This window comes from Trachypithecus francoisi, unplaced genomic scaffold (genome assembly GCF_009764315.1).
Source record: "Trachypithecus francoisi isolate TF-2019V2 unplaced genomic scaffold, Tfra_2.0 Lachesis_group0, whole genome shotgun sequence".
NCBI classification, from domain to species: Eukaryota; Metazoa; Chordata; class Mammalia; order Primates; family Cercopithecidae; genus Trachypithecus; species Trachypithecus francoisi.
The window spans coordinates 142,052,218-142,068,312 of record NW_022681453.1 but is presented as its reverse complement, the minus strand read 5'-3'; the positions used below and the strand labels follow the sequence as shown (position 1 = coordinate 142,068,312).

General features: G+C 41.1%; 1 protein-coding gene across 3 annotated transcripts in view; it reads right to left on the bottom strand.

Moving 5' to 3' along the window:
• ZNF197 (zinc finger protein 197) overlaps window positions 1-2,275 on the bottom strand; it is a 35,623-nt gene extending 33,348 nt beyond the window's left edge. The window contains exon 1 of one of the 3 annotated variants that reach the window (XM_033212283.1): window positions 2,149-2,275. The gene's annotated coding sequence lies outside the window, so the exon portion shown is untranslated. The remainder of the gene's footprint in view (window positions 1-2,148) is intronic. The other 2 variants (XM_033212285.1, XM_033212284.1) reach the window with 2 other exon arrangements.
• Between the last annotated feature and the right edge of the window lie 13,820 nt (window positions 2,276-16,095).

Here is a 16,095-nt window from a genome sequence, read left to right as displayed (position 1 = left end):
CTGTCCTGTAAGTGAAGCAGTTTTACTTACATTTAAGCATTAAAAAGGTTTTACTTTACATTTTTCCTTATTTTTAAAAATAATAATATATTTGCTTGGTTCAAAAATTAAAATTATAAAATGAATACTGTGTAAAGTTTCCTTCTCCGTTAGCTTCTTATCTTTCCAGTTATTTCTGCATATGTATGTATACATATATCGTTATCTAGTTCCCTTATTTTCACAAATGGTAGGACACCATGAATGACACGCTACATTTTCCTCTTCTCAATATCATGTCTTACAGATATTTCTTGTCAATATACAGTCCTTCTCCGCATTTTTATGGATGCATAGATGTATCATAATTTATTCATGCCAGCACTGATGGAAAGTTTGGGTAGTTTTCAATAATTTCTTATTACCAACAATATTATCATGAATAATCCTGGGCATACATCAGTTTGGATGTGTGTAGGCATATATAAGAAAAATTCCTTGAAACAGAATTGCTGAGTCAAAATGTATATGCATGTATAATTCTGATACTACCAATATGACCTCATTAGGATTGTACCAATTTATAATTTATACCTCCATCAAAAACAGTTGTATGGGAGTGCCTTTCCTCACTTTCACCAATACGGTTCTCAAAGTTATGTGCTCTTTGCCAAATTTTTAACTTCCATTTTGAATGAATTAATATATTGAGTCACTTGTATATTTTTTCAAGTAACTATTCATATATTTTGCCCATGTTTCTATTGAGGTGTTGGGTCTTGTTAATTTGTACACACTTTTATCACAGGAAAACTAGTCCTCTGTTTACAATGGCAGCTGCAAATTTTTCTCAGTTTGTCAAGTGTCTTTGTGACTATATGTGCCATGTGACTTTGCTTAAAGTGTTTTTTGCCATGCAGTCAATCTTTTACGACTTCTGGGTGTTGTACCAAAATTAGAAAGACCTATTCCGCTCTGAGCATGAAGAGAGTCTAGTTGTGTCAGGATTCTATTAGTGAGGAATGGTGGGGGTGAGAGGACTGGATATCAAGAAAGGTCAGTTAGGTTTTTGTAATAAACACATGACTTAAGTTCTAAACGAAGTAGGAACTTACTTATCCCCCAGCAGGGATAAGGTAATTGAGAAAAACTTGGCAGTCCTTGGTAACTGATCTGGGGGTGATGGAAAGGAATTTTTAAAAAGAATTTCGAATAATTTTCAAATAACATAAAAATAACAAATTCTTAAACATACATTTTATTTGCTTCTCACAAAAGGTTTTCAAGGCAGAAGTTGAAAAGAACAAAAGGATCAGAGGAGCGAATCCACTCAAAGCCACTTAGCTAGTCGAGATATGGGAGCAAATTCTGAATTCAGGGATTCTAATTCCAGAAGTCCAAAACAATTCCATCTACGAAGAGACTTATGAAACCCAAACAACAACTGTTCTAAAACAACGGTTTCCAAACACCAGTCCACGACAAAGCTTTAATCTGGCAAGCTGCAAAAAGAGAAAACCAGTAACAATCGTCGCTGACAGGTTGGCAATGAGTGTGCGTGTGTGTGTGGGTTGGGTGTGTGTGCGCGCGCGCAAAGGCCAGCATTTATTCTGAGTTTAAGGTCTTAGTACTTTGGGTGAAAATGTATTGCCTGAAGTAATGGTGGTATGGGTGGTTTCAAGTTTGATTTTTAAATACCATTATATTACAAAACTAAAAGACTAAAAAAGCTAAAATTGTTCCATCCCTTAAAACAAACAAACAAAAATCCGTCCTCAGGAGTCTGGGCGCCGCCGGTATAGGGAAGCCTCAGAAAGTTTCTGTGCATCAGCCTCAGAGAAAACTGAGGAAGAGCAGAAAGGCCTGAGCTGGGGGCGCAGGCTGCTGAGGCAGCTCTTCTCAAAGCGCCAGTGGAGTCCGTTAGACGGGAGCACCCGTCCACAGACACACACAGACTCGGAGCTGCTGTCCTCAGTACCTCCTCCTGGCCGGCTGCGTGCCCAGCCGAGGCCACGACGTCGACCCCCAACACGGAGCTGGGGACGGACCGTGCCGGGGGTCAGGGCCCGGGAGGGGCTACCGAGGGCTGTGCAGTCCCAGCAAGCTCAGGACCGCGTCCCGGGTCGCCTTCCCTGCACGCCCACCCGCCCTCGAGCCCACCCCGCTCACCGGGGGCTCCCGCTGCGGCTCCAGCCTTGGGTACCGCCGCCTCGGCGCCAGGCCGCTAGGAGATGACACAGGAACTAGCCCTTGCGGCAGCCGAGCCACAGAATAATGGCCGAGCAGAGGATATTGCGACTTCCGGTTGCACCCCACCCCTCATCCCGGATCTCTAGGAAGCCACATCTCTATGGTTCGTTTCTTTTCCTAGAGCTGGAGAAGAGAGGCGGAACTCCTGAGCCCTTGGGTACTACTATTCCTTACATCAAACAAGAACTGGCCGCTGTTTCAGACCGGAAGGGTGCAGAGATGAAAGACAGGACCCAGGGTCTCAGGATGCTTGTTGCCTCCTAAGAGAGTTGGACATTTCTGTTTTGATTTGCATTTCAATTGAGGTTGATAGGGAGTAACCTTCATGTCTGAATGATCTGGTAGGTGACTTTTCTGGTCTCTTCTTGAACCTATGCAGTTCTCATAATAACATTATTTCTCATAATAAATAATAACATGGCTTATAAATCACCCTCTTGTGAATTCACTTACTGTGGTGTATCTCTTGCGCACATGATGACATATTGGAGCTATGATATTAAATAGTAATCAAGTTGAAGGTGCAAGGTAATGTGCAAATGGTAGGGACATCTCTCCCCTGAAAGAGGAGGTTATTCTAGCTGTCCATTACCCTGGGTAAAGTGAGGTGTGTATAAAGGAAACTGGAACACTGATGCTCTCTTTGGTCTTCAGTCTCTTAGGTTTGGACTTCTGGAATTGACACCCCTATATGGGACTATGGTTGGAACAAGTCTCCAACAGGGCAAAGGCCATGTCTGCATGGATCCCATGTATTTAGCACCTAGTACAAAGCTGAAGCCACATAGGTCGTAGATGAATGTTTATTGAATGAGCAAGGTTCTTGTTATTGTTTATGTCTTTTTTTTTTTTTTTTTTTTTGAGATGGAGTTTCGCTTTTGTTTCCCAGGCTGGAGTGCAGTGGCGCAGTCTTGGCTTACTGCAACTTCCACCTCCCAGGTTCAAGCGATTCTCCTGCCTCAGCCTCCTGAGCAGCTGGGATTACAGGCACGTGCCACCATGCCTGACTAATTTTTTTGTATTTTTAGTAGAGACGGGGTTTCACCATGTTGGCCAGGCTGGTCTCTAACTCCTGACCTCTGGTGATCCACCCACCTCGGCCTTCCAAAGTGCTGGAATTACAGGTGTGAGCCACCGTGCCAGGCTTATTCTGTTTATTTCTTTATGTTCTTTCCTGGCATTCATTAAACAACATACTTAAACTTCAGCCTTGATTCATTCATTTATTCATTCATTCAACTACTGAGTACTTGCCAGGTGCCAAATAGTGTTCTGGGCACTAAGGACATAAATAAAGTGGTAAAGTCTCTGTTCTCATGGAGCTTACATTTCTAGTGGGGTAAACAGAAAACAAATATAAAAATGTGTCAGGTGGTGGTAAATGCTAAGAAATGTGAAAGCTGATCATAAGAATTGGGTCATTCTTGTTGTATCTAATAAAACAAAGTCAAGAAATTAGCTGGGGGAAGCACTCAGGGTACAAAACATTGCTCCAGGAATGTTATTCTCTGTAAGCTTGACTGCTGAAATTGCTTATTATAAGCCCAAACCAGTTTTATCTATAGCTTCTGAGATAACTTGCTGCAACTCTAGGACTAATTTTGCCCACTGCAGTTGCTCACCAATTGGAGCTTGCCAGCTCCCCACACCCTTATTAGTGCCAATGGACTTTCTCAAAGAGCAATATGTAACATTCCTCTTTTTTGTAAAATCTCTAACCTTCTCTTTGTTCTTCAGAGAGAGCACCACTTTCAGTTGAAGCCAGAGACTGTCTCTCCGAGTTTGTAAACTGATGTGAATAAAACTTTATTTTCTTTCTCTCTCTTTTTTTTTTTTTTTTGGATAGAGTCTCACTCTGTCACCCAGGCTGGAGTGCAGTGGCCCAGTCTCAGCTTGCTACAACCTCCACCTCCCGGGTTCAAGTGATTCTCGTCTCAGCCTCCTGAGTAGCTGGGATTACAGGTGCATGCCACCACACCCAGCTAATTTTTTGTATTTTAGTAGAGACGGGGTTTCACCGTGTTATCCAGGCTGGTCTCAAACTCCTGAGCTCAGGCAATCCACCTGCCTCGGCCTTCCAAAGTGCTAGGATTACAGGTGTGAGCCACTGTGCCAGCCAACTTTCTTTTCTACTATCTAGCCATCCTGGATGGATGACATCAAAAAGGGTAAGGAGGACCCAACAAAGGAGACTGAGAAGCAGCCATCAATCAAGTAGAAAGAGAAGGAAATAGTACTTTATGGGTTTCAAAGCATGAATGAGTAGATTTTGAAATATTGATCAATGTGATTGCCCCACACTAAATTATAATTTTACTTGTAAACCAAGGCTCCCTTCTCCTCCCCTGCCCTACCTAGGTAGACAGGAGTTACACACTATGGGACTGGAAACAAAAGGGACAAAGACTATAGTGAGTTAGGCCATTAGAAGTCTTTAGTAAGGTGAAAAACATTCTTGCCTTGCTGAGAAAGAAGAAAGGAATGGGAGGAGCCAAAATGACCAACTAGACTATGGACCACTGACCGGTGAGCCTGTAATCATTCACACTCCTAATAAGCAATGGCCTGGAAGCATGTCACCAAAGAGTTGTCAGCTAGTAAGGACTACCAATTGCCAGTGGCCAGCCCAGAGCCTCAGTTTTGTCACTCAGTTTGTGCCCTGAGATTCTGCCCATCTGACAGAGAACCTGAAGCACCCTCACCTCTGCCCCAAGATGAAAGACTTGGTAACCTTGTGGAATGATGGTGATAGAAAGGAACACCCTATCTTTGACCAAGGTGGAACTATACAAAACCTGTTTAAAGTGGGCCAGAGCTCTGAGACAGTGGTATAATACAACACATAGCCTTTGTTTTAGATACACACACATTCCTGGTAATTAGAATTCCCAAATGTACAGGGGAAAAAAAAAACAAGCAAACAAGAAATAAATGGGTTTGAGATAGGCTTATGAGAAGAGGCTGGAAGCAGAGGACTGACATTTCAAGATGGGTTAAGATCTTAGATTATTGATCTACTAAAATGGAAATCCCAGTCCGAATGGAAAGTTTGTATTTCTCATCTTTCTATAAAACCCCACTTTGCCAGAGTTGTTTTTAATGCAAATTGGAATGTGATTGACCTATGACCAAGGATTATATGTATATAATATATATGGCTAAGAAATCTCAAGACATGCAATCTGAAGACCCAGGAGAGCTGAAGGTATAGTTGTAGTCCAAGAACTGTAGGCCTGAGAAGCAGAAAAGCTGCTGGTATAACTTACAGTCTGAGTCCTAGTCTGAATCCAAATGTGTTAAGTCTGTCCTTGCACTACTATAAAGAAATGCCTGAGATTGGGCACTTTATAAAGAAAAGAGGTTTAATTGGCTCACAGTTCTGCAGGATGTATAGGAATCATGGTAGCATCTGCTTCTTGGGAAGCCTCAGGGAGCTCATGGGAGAAGGCAATGTGGGAGCAGATGTCTTATGTGGCAGCAGAAGGCCCAACGCTGGGGGGAGGAGGGAGGTGCTACACACTTCTAAACAACCAGGTCTCACTCACTATCTCAACATAGAGCAAAGGGGCAAATCCATCCCTATGATCGAATCACCTCCCATCAGGCCCCACCTCCAACATTGGGAATTACAATTTGACATGAGATTCGGGCAGGGACAGAGATCTAAACCATATTACCAAAAGTGGGAGAAGACCAATGTCCCAGCCAGAAGACAGTCAGAAAGAGCAAATTCTCCCTTTCTCAGTCTTCCTTCGACTCACATCTCCAATGGTTTGGATGAGGCTCACTCATGTTAAGACGGGCAATCAGTCTACAGATTCAGCTGTTAATCTCATCCAGAAATACCTCCACAGACACTCAGAATAATGTTTAACCAAATATCTGGGCACACTATGGCCCATTCAAGTTAACATGTAAAATGAACTATCATATATGGATTCTTCCAAATACAGTTCAGGGCATTAGTTATTTAAAGATTTTCTAGGCACTGAAGGGCATCCACAGTGGTTAGATTAGGCCAGTGTCACTCAAAAGGATTCATTTCAGATCTCAATGTCTGTCTTGGACAACCTCATCCCCTTATCTTTACACCCTCAGAGAGGGACCTTGTAGAAATGAGGGAGTCACAGCAAAGGGAAAGTTGGAGATGGGGACTGGCCACCTGTGAAAGGCCAACCATGCTGGGAGCAGAGAGGGGTAAATCCAGTCCAGACTGGAAAGCTTGAGGGAAGACAGAACAGCCATATTTGCAATTTGGAGGGAGGTAGAAATCCCATTGCCTATCCTTTTACCTTCATCGGACGCCGACCTGGAGAGGCTGGAAAAGGCACATAGTTGTTGGTAGGATTAGAGGGAGCATAAAATCAGAGGACCTGAGCTTGGGGTGCCTGTAGCTTTGACGGGAGCCTTAGAATCTGAAAGGCTAAAGGGGTTGTTATGGCCCTAGTAGGAAAGGAAAGGAAGTGGAATACTGGGGGATCTGCTTTGGCCTTTTGTAGCCTTTCTCAAGGGCTAGATGAAAATGAAAATCTCAGGTTGTTCCAAATTGGTTTCTAAGCCAGCCCTCTATTACTAGGCTGGTGATGCTACAATGAATCAAAAGGTCATTGACCCCTGATAGAGGTCTTTACTAGTGCCAAAATCTACCCAGCTGCACTTTCTGCATCCCACCCCCAACACACACACACACACACACACACACACACACATGCACACACACACACACACAATTTTCAGCAGTATATAATTGGCAATCACAGAACATTTCAGTTGAATTAAGCTAGAGTTCAAACCAAAACAGTGGGGCAAAGCCAGAACATTAGGGGGAAAAAAGCATATAAAAATTACTTTCTATGTGTCAGCCTCTTTCACATGGTTAACTTCATTTGCTCCTTACATGAACCCTTTGAGACAGATAATATTGTCACAGTTTTGATGATACTGAAACTAAGGGTGAGTAAGTTTAATTTGTTAAAATACCTTCCTAATAACCAGTGAGGCTTTGAAATCCAAGGCAAGTGCTGTTTCCACCACTATATTTAGGCTTTTGTACACCCAGAAGCAAGAAAATCATTCAGGAGACTGAGGCAAGACACAGGTAGGGAAAAGGCGGAGAAAAGTCAGGACAGCCAGCATGAAGAGTGTCTTCAGCCTCCTGAATACCTTAGCTGTAGTTGGGCCTTGGACAACTCATGCTAATTTGAATGCAAACAAGCATTAACACGCTCTGTCCACTGGGAATCCATCCAAGGCTTTGATAATCGTTGGGGGTGGGAGGCAGGGAGGCCTGCTATCTTGGCTTATACCCACCTGAACTTTTATGTAGAAGGTCATGACTTTCGAATACATTCTACTCTAGAGAGGCCCAAAAGTGGTAATTCTAAAGTCAGTCTAGTATCTCCTAGCCTTAGAGGTGTCTGGGTGTCTGGGTAGTAGAACAACTGTAATTGAGGCCCTTCCTAGTCCAAGATATTCTGCAGATACTTTACTTTTGGGTATTGGAAAACAATGGAAGTAGTTACTACATAGGTAAAGGGCATATTTTAAAACACTAAAATTCTTTGATGTTAAAAGCATAGTAAAAGAAGTGTCTGCTTATTACCTAAAACAGGTGTTCTTTGTATTCTCTACCACAGTCACCTATGCCCACCTCTGATTTTCATGCAGCTGTGGGAGAATGGATATAGCCATCCTGACAGAGTCGTGTCTCAAGCACACACCATAACATCTTAGGCTATTTTGTTGAAGGCTTCCTCTGGAAGTTCAGAAGCCTGTTCAGCCAGGTCTTAGGCACAAACTGGAAGAAGTGGATGAGAAAAACATCCCCTCAGGCAAACCTGAAAGAATGATAAATAAGAATTGGTTCCTAAATGCCCCAACATCCTGTCCTTTGACAAGAAAAGTCTGAGTTATGTTCTACATGGGCCCTTAGAGGGCCCCTAGTGAAAATGAGCCTCAGTTGCCCACAGTTTATCCAGCTCAATAACTCATTCTTTGTTGGCTTTTGACTTTCCCTGTCTTACCCTTCCTGCTCACTCCCTCTTGCTCCTTGAGATCACCTTCAAAATAATCTACTCCACCTACATCCTTGTCTCAGGATCTGCTGTTGGAAAAACCTAAACTTACAATCAACCTTTTAAATTCAAATAAGGTTGGGGAATTTGACAATGCCCAATTTTGTGAACACCCATTATTAGTCTGGTTGAAGACTAACTATCTTTTTCCAGAGGAGGCTCCAGAAGCCAATCCTTAACCTTCTAAGTAGATAGGCCTTTACACAGATACACAGACAATGAGCTATTTAGCACATCTTGTCTTCCTGAATCATACACTAATGAGGAAAATGGAGGATCTTAGCCAGAGGGGAATTGTGAGTTCAAAGTTCTCACCACTATGGGAAGAGATGCAAGCTCCACAGGCTAGACCAGATGGTGGAAAACTGGGCCTCCTGGAGACTGTGCCTTGATGCAGGGTAGTCCAGGAGCCAAAGCAGCAAAAGTAAATGAATCTTTGTGCTAGTATTCCACTGTAAATGCAACCCAGCTGCTCCCAGCATTTGTTTTCTATTTCTCTACTTCCCACCACTATCCAGCTTCTTCACTCTGAATCTTCTGTCCCCTTCATTAGTCTTTCTTATTACAATTTCTGTCTCCTCATACTCACTGCTCCTAATGATGTGGCTTCTCTTCGTCCACAATTTCTGCTTCAGCTCCTGTTCTTAATTTCCTCATTTTTGCCCCACTTCCAACTCAATTGCCTTAGAAAGGGATTCCAACTGGTAGAATCATTAAATATTGTCTTTGTTTGGGCAGAGTTTTGGCCTCAGGCCACACTCTGCAGGATAATTAAAAGGAACCAACATATTCATGTTTAGTAATCATGACTATAATTACTCTGCCTTCTCCCATATATGACTTGAGATGTTTGCTATCCCTCTCTCTGCAACATCTTTTCAGAGAACTATGGAACCATACAATGTTATGGTTGGAAATGAACCTACAGTTCATCATTTTACTAAAGATCTTAACTCTGTAAGACCACACCAACCTTTGTAAACTGGTCACTTGCCCTCCAGTAGGCCTTCTAACTTGGTTGTGATGGCTGAATATCTGTTTGTCCCTGATATCTTGTTTTACCCTCCTCTGTGAAACTTCTCCACCTCTTTTTTTTTCTTGCCCATGAAGAAAAAGTTGAGCTACTAACATTTCACTCTTGTTCTAAATATGTCATGTCATTCTACACCCATAATCTGACTTTTTTAAAAATAATCTGTTGATGATACTGTTTCTACAAGACAAAAAAATGAGTAAAACTGTTTTCTGTTTTCTTTTGACAGCAGATGAGAACAGAATAGACTTGACTATGAAGTAGGAAATAAAAGGATCAGAGTTATCTTATGGAACACCAAGAGGATTCTTTCTTTATTTTAAGAGATATGAGGTCTCACTCAGTCATAGTGGCACAATTATAGCTCAGTGCAGCCTTGAACTCCTGGGCTCCAGCGATCCTCCTGCCTCAGCCTCCCAAGCAGCTGGGCCTACAGATGAATACTATCATGCCCCCAGCTAGTAAGAGGGTTCTAAGTGTTGATTCATAGGGAAACCAGAGACTAGAGAAGACACTTTCAAGAAGTTAGAAGAATTACCCTTCAAGGAAGAAAGGAGCTGACTAGAAGGGATTTATTGAGTAACACACAAGAATTGTTTCAAACCTACAAAAGATAAATGTGAGGAAGATAAGGGATTTGGGGGAATCCTCCTATGTCCTCCAGTCTGGCTATACATTAGGAGTTCTGATTCGACAGAAATCCTACTAATGTGATGAATGTGGCAAAGCTTTCAATCAGTGTGCATACCTCAATGGCCATCAGAAAACCTATACTGGAGTGAAACCCTATGAATGAATAAGTATTATAAGATATTCAGCTAGAATTTTCCATCCAATGGATATTTTTATGTCAGACATTTTTATCTCTAGAAATTGAATTTTTTTTTTTTTTTTTGAGATGGAGTCTCGCTCTCTTGCCTAGGCTGGAGTGCAGTGGCATGATCTTGGCTCACTGCAAGCTCCACCTCCTGGGTTCAAGCCATTCTCCTGCCTCAGCCTCCCAGGTAGCTGGGACTACAGGTGCCCATCACCACACTCGGCTAATTTTTGTATTTTTAGTAGAGACGGTGTTTCACCATGTTAGCCAGGATGGTCTTGATCTCCTGACCTCATGATCCACCCGCCTTGGCCTCCCAAAGTGCTGGGATTACAGGCGTGGGCCACCGTGCCTGGCCGAATTGTAATCTTTTTAATATCTTTTGTGTCTGCTAAACAAGTTCAATCTTTCCCCTTGATTTTTGCTTATATAATATATAGTTATAATAACTGCATTAATATCCTTGTGTGTTGATTCTTTGTATCAATTCTAGGTCAGTTTTGAATAATTGATTTTTCTCATCAATACAGGTTGTATTTTCCTATTTGTTTACATGCCTAGTAATAACTGTACCTCAGATATTTTCCATTTTACCTTGTTGGAGACAGAATAGTTTTTATTCCTGTAACTATTCTAGGGAGTGGGGGATGCAGTTAAGTTACATTAGGTCAGAGAACATACGTTGTATTATTTCAATCCTTCTGATGTATTAAGTTTTTTTTTTTTTTTACCTCATATATGATTTGTCCTGGAGAATGTTCCATGTGTGCTTGAGAGGAAGGTATATTCTGCTATTCTTCAGTGGCATGTTCCAGGGCTATATTAGGCCTAGTTGGTTAATAGGGTTCAAGTCCTCTATTTCCTTGTTGATCTTCTTTCTGGTGTTCTAACTATTACTGAAAGTGGGGTATTGAAGCCTCCAATTATTATTGTTTGAATTGTCTGTTTCCCTGCGCATCTCTTTCAGTGTTTGTTTAATGTATTTTGGAGGTATCGCAGTAGCTGAATATACATTTTAAATTGTTATATCTTCCTGATGAATTGGTCCCTGTATTGTTAAAAAATGCCCTTTTTTTTTTATCTGAAATAGTATCTTTTTTTGGTTTTAAAGTCCAGTTTGTCTTGTAATATAATCACTCAAGCTTTCTTTTTTTTTCTTTTCTTTTTTTTTTTTTTTTCAGACGAAGTCTCTCTGTCGCCCAGGCTGGAGTGCAGTGGCGTGATCTTGGCTCACTGCAAGCTCCACCTCTGGGTTCATGCCATTCTCCTGCCTCAGCCTCCTGAGTAGCTGGGACTACAGGCGCCCACCACCATGCCTGGCTCATTTTTTTTGTATTTTTAGTAGAGACGGGGTTTCACCATGTTAGACAGGATGGTCTCAGTCTCCTGACCTCATGATCCGCCCACCTTGGCCTCCCACAGTGCTGGGATTACAGGTGTGAACCACCGTGCCCAGCCCCTCAAGCTTTCTTATGGTTGCTATTTGCAAGATGCATCTTTTTCCATCCTTTTACTTTTAATCTCTTTGTATCTTTGAAACTAAAGTGTGTCTCCTGTAAACAGCATATAATCGGATTGTGTTTTTTTATCCAGTCTGACAATATCTGCTTTTTGATTGGATCAATTAATCTATTCACATTTAATTTTATTATTGATATAGGGTTTTCTTTTTAGCCCACATTTCATTTGGAAGAAGATATAGTTGGATTTATGTCTACCATTTTACTTTTTTTGTTCTCTTTATCTTATTATTATGAACCCATTCCTTTTATTTTTATTTTTATTTATTTATTTATTTTTTACACAGGGCCTCACTCTGCCCCAAGCTGGAGTGCAGTGATATGATCATGGCTCACTGAAGCCTTGAATTCCTGGGCTCAAGTGATCCTGCTGCCTCAGACTCTCAAGTAGCTGGGACTATAGGCACGCACCACTATGCCCAGCTAACTTAAAAAAAATTTTTTTTTTTTTTTTTTTGAGGCGGAGTCTCGCTCTGTCGCCCAGGCTGGAGTGCAGTGTGCGATCTCGGCTCACTGCAAGCTCCGCCTCCCAGGTTCATGCCATTCTTCTGCCTCAGCCTCCCGAGTAGCTGGGACTACAGGCGCCCGCCACCACGCCTGGCTAATTTCTTGTATTTTTATAGAGACAGGTTTCACCATGTTAGCCAGGATGCTCTCGATCTCCTGACCTCGTGATCTGCCCGCCTCGGCCTCCCAATGTGCTGGGATTACAGGCGTGAGTCACTGTGCCCGGTCTAAAATTTTTAGTAGAGATGAGGTCTCACTATGTTGCCCATGCTGGTCTCAAACTCCTGAGCTCAAGTGATCCTCCCACCTTGGCCTCCCAAAATGCTGGGATTGTGCATTTTCTGCCCCAATCATAGACTCAACCACTTTTTCAAAGGGCCCTAGTTCCCTTTAAAGGGAAATGGTGTTTCAGGACTGCAATCTTGGTGTAAAGGGTGCTCACTGCTCCTGGTAGATCTTTGTTTCTAGGTATTTTCAGTGGAAAGAGCGAGAACAAATTTTTTCTTTTTTAGTTGGCAAATAATAATTGTACATATTTATAGGACACAGGGTGATATTTTTATATGTATATACAATGTGTAATGACCAAATCAGGGTAATTAGTATATCCATTACCTGAAACATTTATCATTTCTTTGTGTTGTGAACATGCAAAATCCTCTCTTCTATCTTTTTAAAAATATACAATAATTTCTAGTTAACTATGTTCACCCTACGGTGCTGCAGAACACCAGAACTCCTTCCTCCTATCTAACAATAATGTTGTGTCTATTAACCAATGTTTCCCCATCCCTCCCCTCCACTACCTTCCATAGGCTCTAATATCCACAATTCTGTTTTCTACTTGCATGAGCTCTGAATTATTTTTACCTCCCACATGTAAGAGGGAACATGTAGTATTTATCTTTCTGTGCTTATTTTGCTCAACATAATGTCCTTCAGGCTCATCCATGTTGCCACAAATCATAGGATTTTATTCTTTTTATGACTGCATGTATTTCATTGTGCACATATGCCACATTTTCTTTACCCATTTGTCCATTGATGGACACTGGGTTGATTTTATCTCTTAGCAATTGTGAATATTATAGTTCTGTAATAAGCATAGGGGAAAAAGTATTCTTTTGATATTTAGATTTTCTTCCTTTGGCTAAATATTCAGTAAAGGGATTACTGTGTCATATAGTAACTCTATTTTTAATTTTTTTGAGAAACCTTCACACTGTTTTCCATAATGGCTGTACTAATTTACATTTCCACCAAAAACATATAAAAATTCCTTTAGAGCTGGGTGCAGTGGTTCATGCCTGTAAGCCCAGCACTTTGGGAGGCCAAGGTGGGTGGATCACCTGAGGTCAGGAGTTTGAGACCAGCCTGGCCAACATGGTGAAACCCTGTCTCTACAAAAAATACAAAAAATTAGCCGGGTCTGTTGGCAGGCGCCTGTAATCCCAGCTACACAGGAGGCTGAGGCAGGAGAATCACCTGAACCCAGGAGGCGAAGGTTGCAGTGAGCCGAGATTGCACCATTGTGCTCCAGCCTGGGTGACAAGAGCAAAACTCCATCTCAAAAAAAAAAAAAGGCCGGGCATGGTGGTTCACACCTGTAATCCCAGCACTTTGGGAGGCTGAGGTGGGCAGATCACGAGGTCAGGAGATCAAGACCATCCTGTCTAACACGGTGAAACCCTGTCTCTACTAAAAATACCAAAAAAAAAAAAAAAACAAAAAACATTAGCTTGGTGTGGTGGCGGGCGCCTGTAGTCCCAGCTACTTGGGAGACTAAGGCAGGAGAATGGCATGAACCTGGGAGGTGGAGCTTGCAGTGAGCTGAGACCACGCCACTGCACTCCAGCCTGGGTGACAGAGTGAGACTCCGTCTCAAAAACAAACAAACAAACAAAAATTACCTTCGAATGCTCGCCAGCATTTCTTATTTTTTGTCTTTTTGATAATAGCCATTCTAACTGGGGTGAGATCATATCTCATTGTGGTATTGATTTGCATTTCCCTGATGATTAGTGATGTTGACCATTTTTTCATGTATTTATTGGCCATTTGCATGTCTTCTTTTAAGAAATATCTATTTAGATCCTTTGCCCACTTTTATTGGATTTGGGTTTTTGTTGTTGAGTTGTTTGAGCTCCTGGTATATTCTGGTTATTAGTCCCTTGTCAGATTAGGAATTTGCAAATATTTTCTCCCACTCTATAGATTGTCTGTCCACTCCATTGACTATTTCTTTTGCTATGTAGAGTTTTTTTTTTAGCTTAATACTGTCCAGTTTGTATTTTTTAAAAATTTTGTTGCCTGTGCTTTTGAAATCTTATCCATAAAATCTTTGCCTAGACCAATGTCCTAAAGCATTTCTCCTATGTTTTCTTCTAGTAGTTTTATAGTTTCGGGTCTTACATTTAAGGCTTTAATCCATGTTGAGTATATTTTTGTATATGGGGATAGATAGGGATCTAGTTTCATTTTTCTACATATGTATATCCAGTTTTTCCAGCACCATTTATTGAAGAGGGCATCCTTTCTCCAATGTTCCTGGTTCCTTTGTTGAAAATCAGTTGGCTGTAAATACATAGATGTATTTCTGGGTCCTTTATTCTGTTCCATTTGTCTATATATCATACTGTTTTGGTTACTATAGCTTTGTAGTATATTTTCAATTCAGGTACTGTAACACCTCCAACTCTGTTTTTCCTTTCTAAGTACTGGTTTGGTTATTTGGTGTCTTCTGTAGTGCCATACAAATTTTAGGATTGTTTTCTTTTTCTGTGAAGAATGTCACCAATATTTTTACGGGGACTGCATTTAACCTGTAAGTTGCTTTGGGTAGTATGGGCATATTCGTCTGATCACGAGCATGGGATGTCTTTTTATTTGTTTGTGTCCTCTTTATTTCATCAATGTTTGGTAGTTTTCATTGTACAGGTATTTCACTTCTTTTATTCCTAGTTTTTTTTGCAGGGGGAGGGCTATTGTAAATAGGATTGCTTTCTTGATTTCTTTGTCATCCAGTTCATTATTGGTGTACGGAAATGCTACAGTTTTTTCTGTGTTGATTTTGTACCCTGCACCATTACTAAATTTGTTTATCAGTTCAAGGAATATTTTACTGGAATTTTTAGAATTTTGAATATACATTTTCTGAAAGGACAATTTGACTTCCTCTTTTCCAATCTGAATGCCCTTTATTTATTTCTTTTGCCCAATTACTCTGGCTAGGACTTCCAGTACTATGTTGAATAAGAAAGGTGAATGTGAACATCCTTGTCTTGTTCCAATTCTTAAGAGCTCTCAGCTTTTCCCTATTCAGTTCGATGTTAGCTATGAGTTTGTTATATTTGGCCTTTATTGCGCTGAAGTATGTTCCTTCTATGCCTAGTTTGTTTAGGGTTTTTATCATAAGGGGATATAGAATTTCATCAAATGCTTTTTCTGCATCTGTTGAGATGATCATATATTTTTGTTCTTCATTCTGTTTATGTGATGTATCACATTTATTGATTTGCGTATGTTGAAACATCGTTGCATCCCTGGGTTAAATCCCACTTGATCATGGTATATTATCTTTTTGATCATGGTCTATTATCTTTTAGTTAGATTTTATTTTCTAGTATTTTGTTGAAGACTATTGCCCCTATGTTCATCAGGGATATTGGCCTGTAGTATTCTTTTTTTGTTTTGTCCTTTTTCAATTTTACCCTGGTATCTGGGTAATGCTGGCCTTGTAGAAAGAATTAGAAAAATTCTCTCATCTTCAGTGTTTTGGAATAGTTTGAAAACAGTTGCCTTTAGTTTTTTTAAAGTTTGGAGGTCAGACATGGTGGCTCATGCCCGTAATCCCAGCACTTTGGGAGGCCGAGGTGGGAGGATTGTCTGAGGGCAGGAGTTTGAGACCAGCCAGTA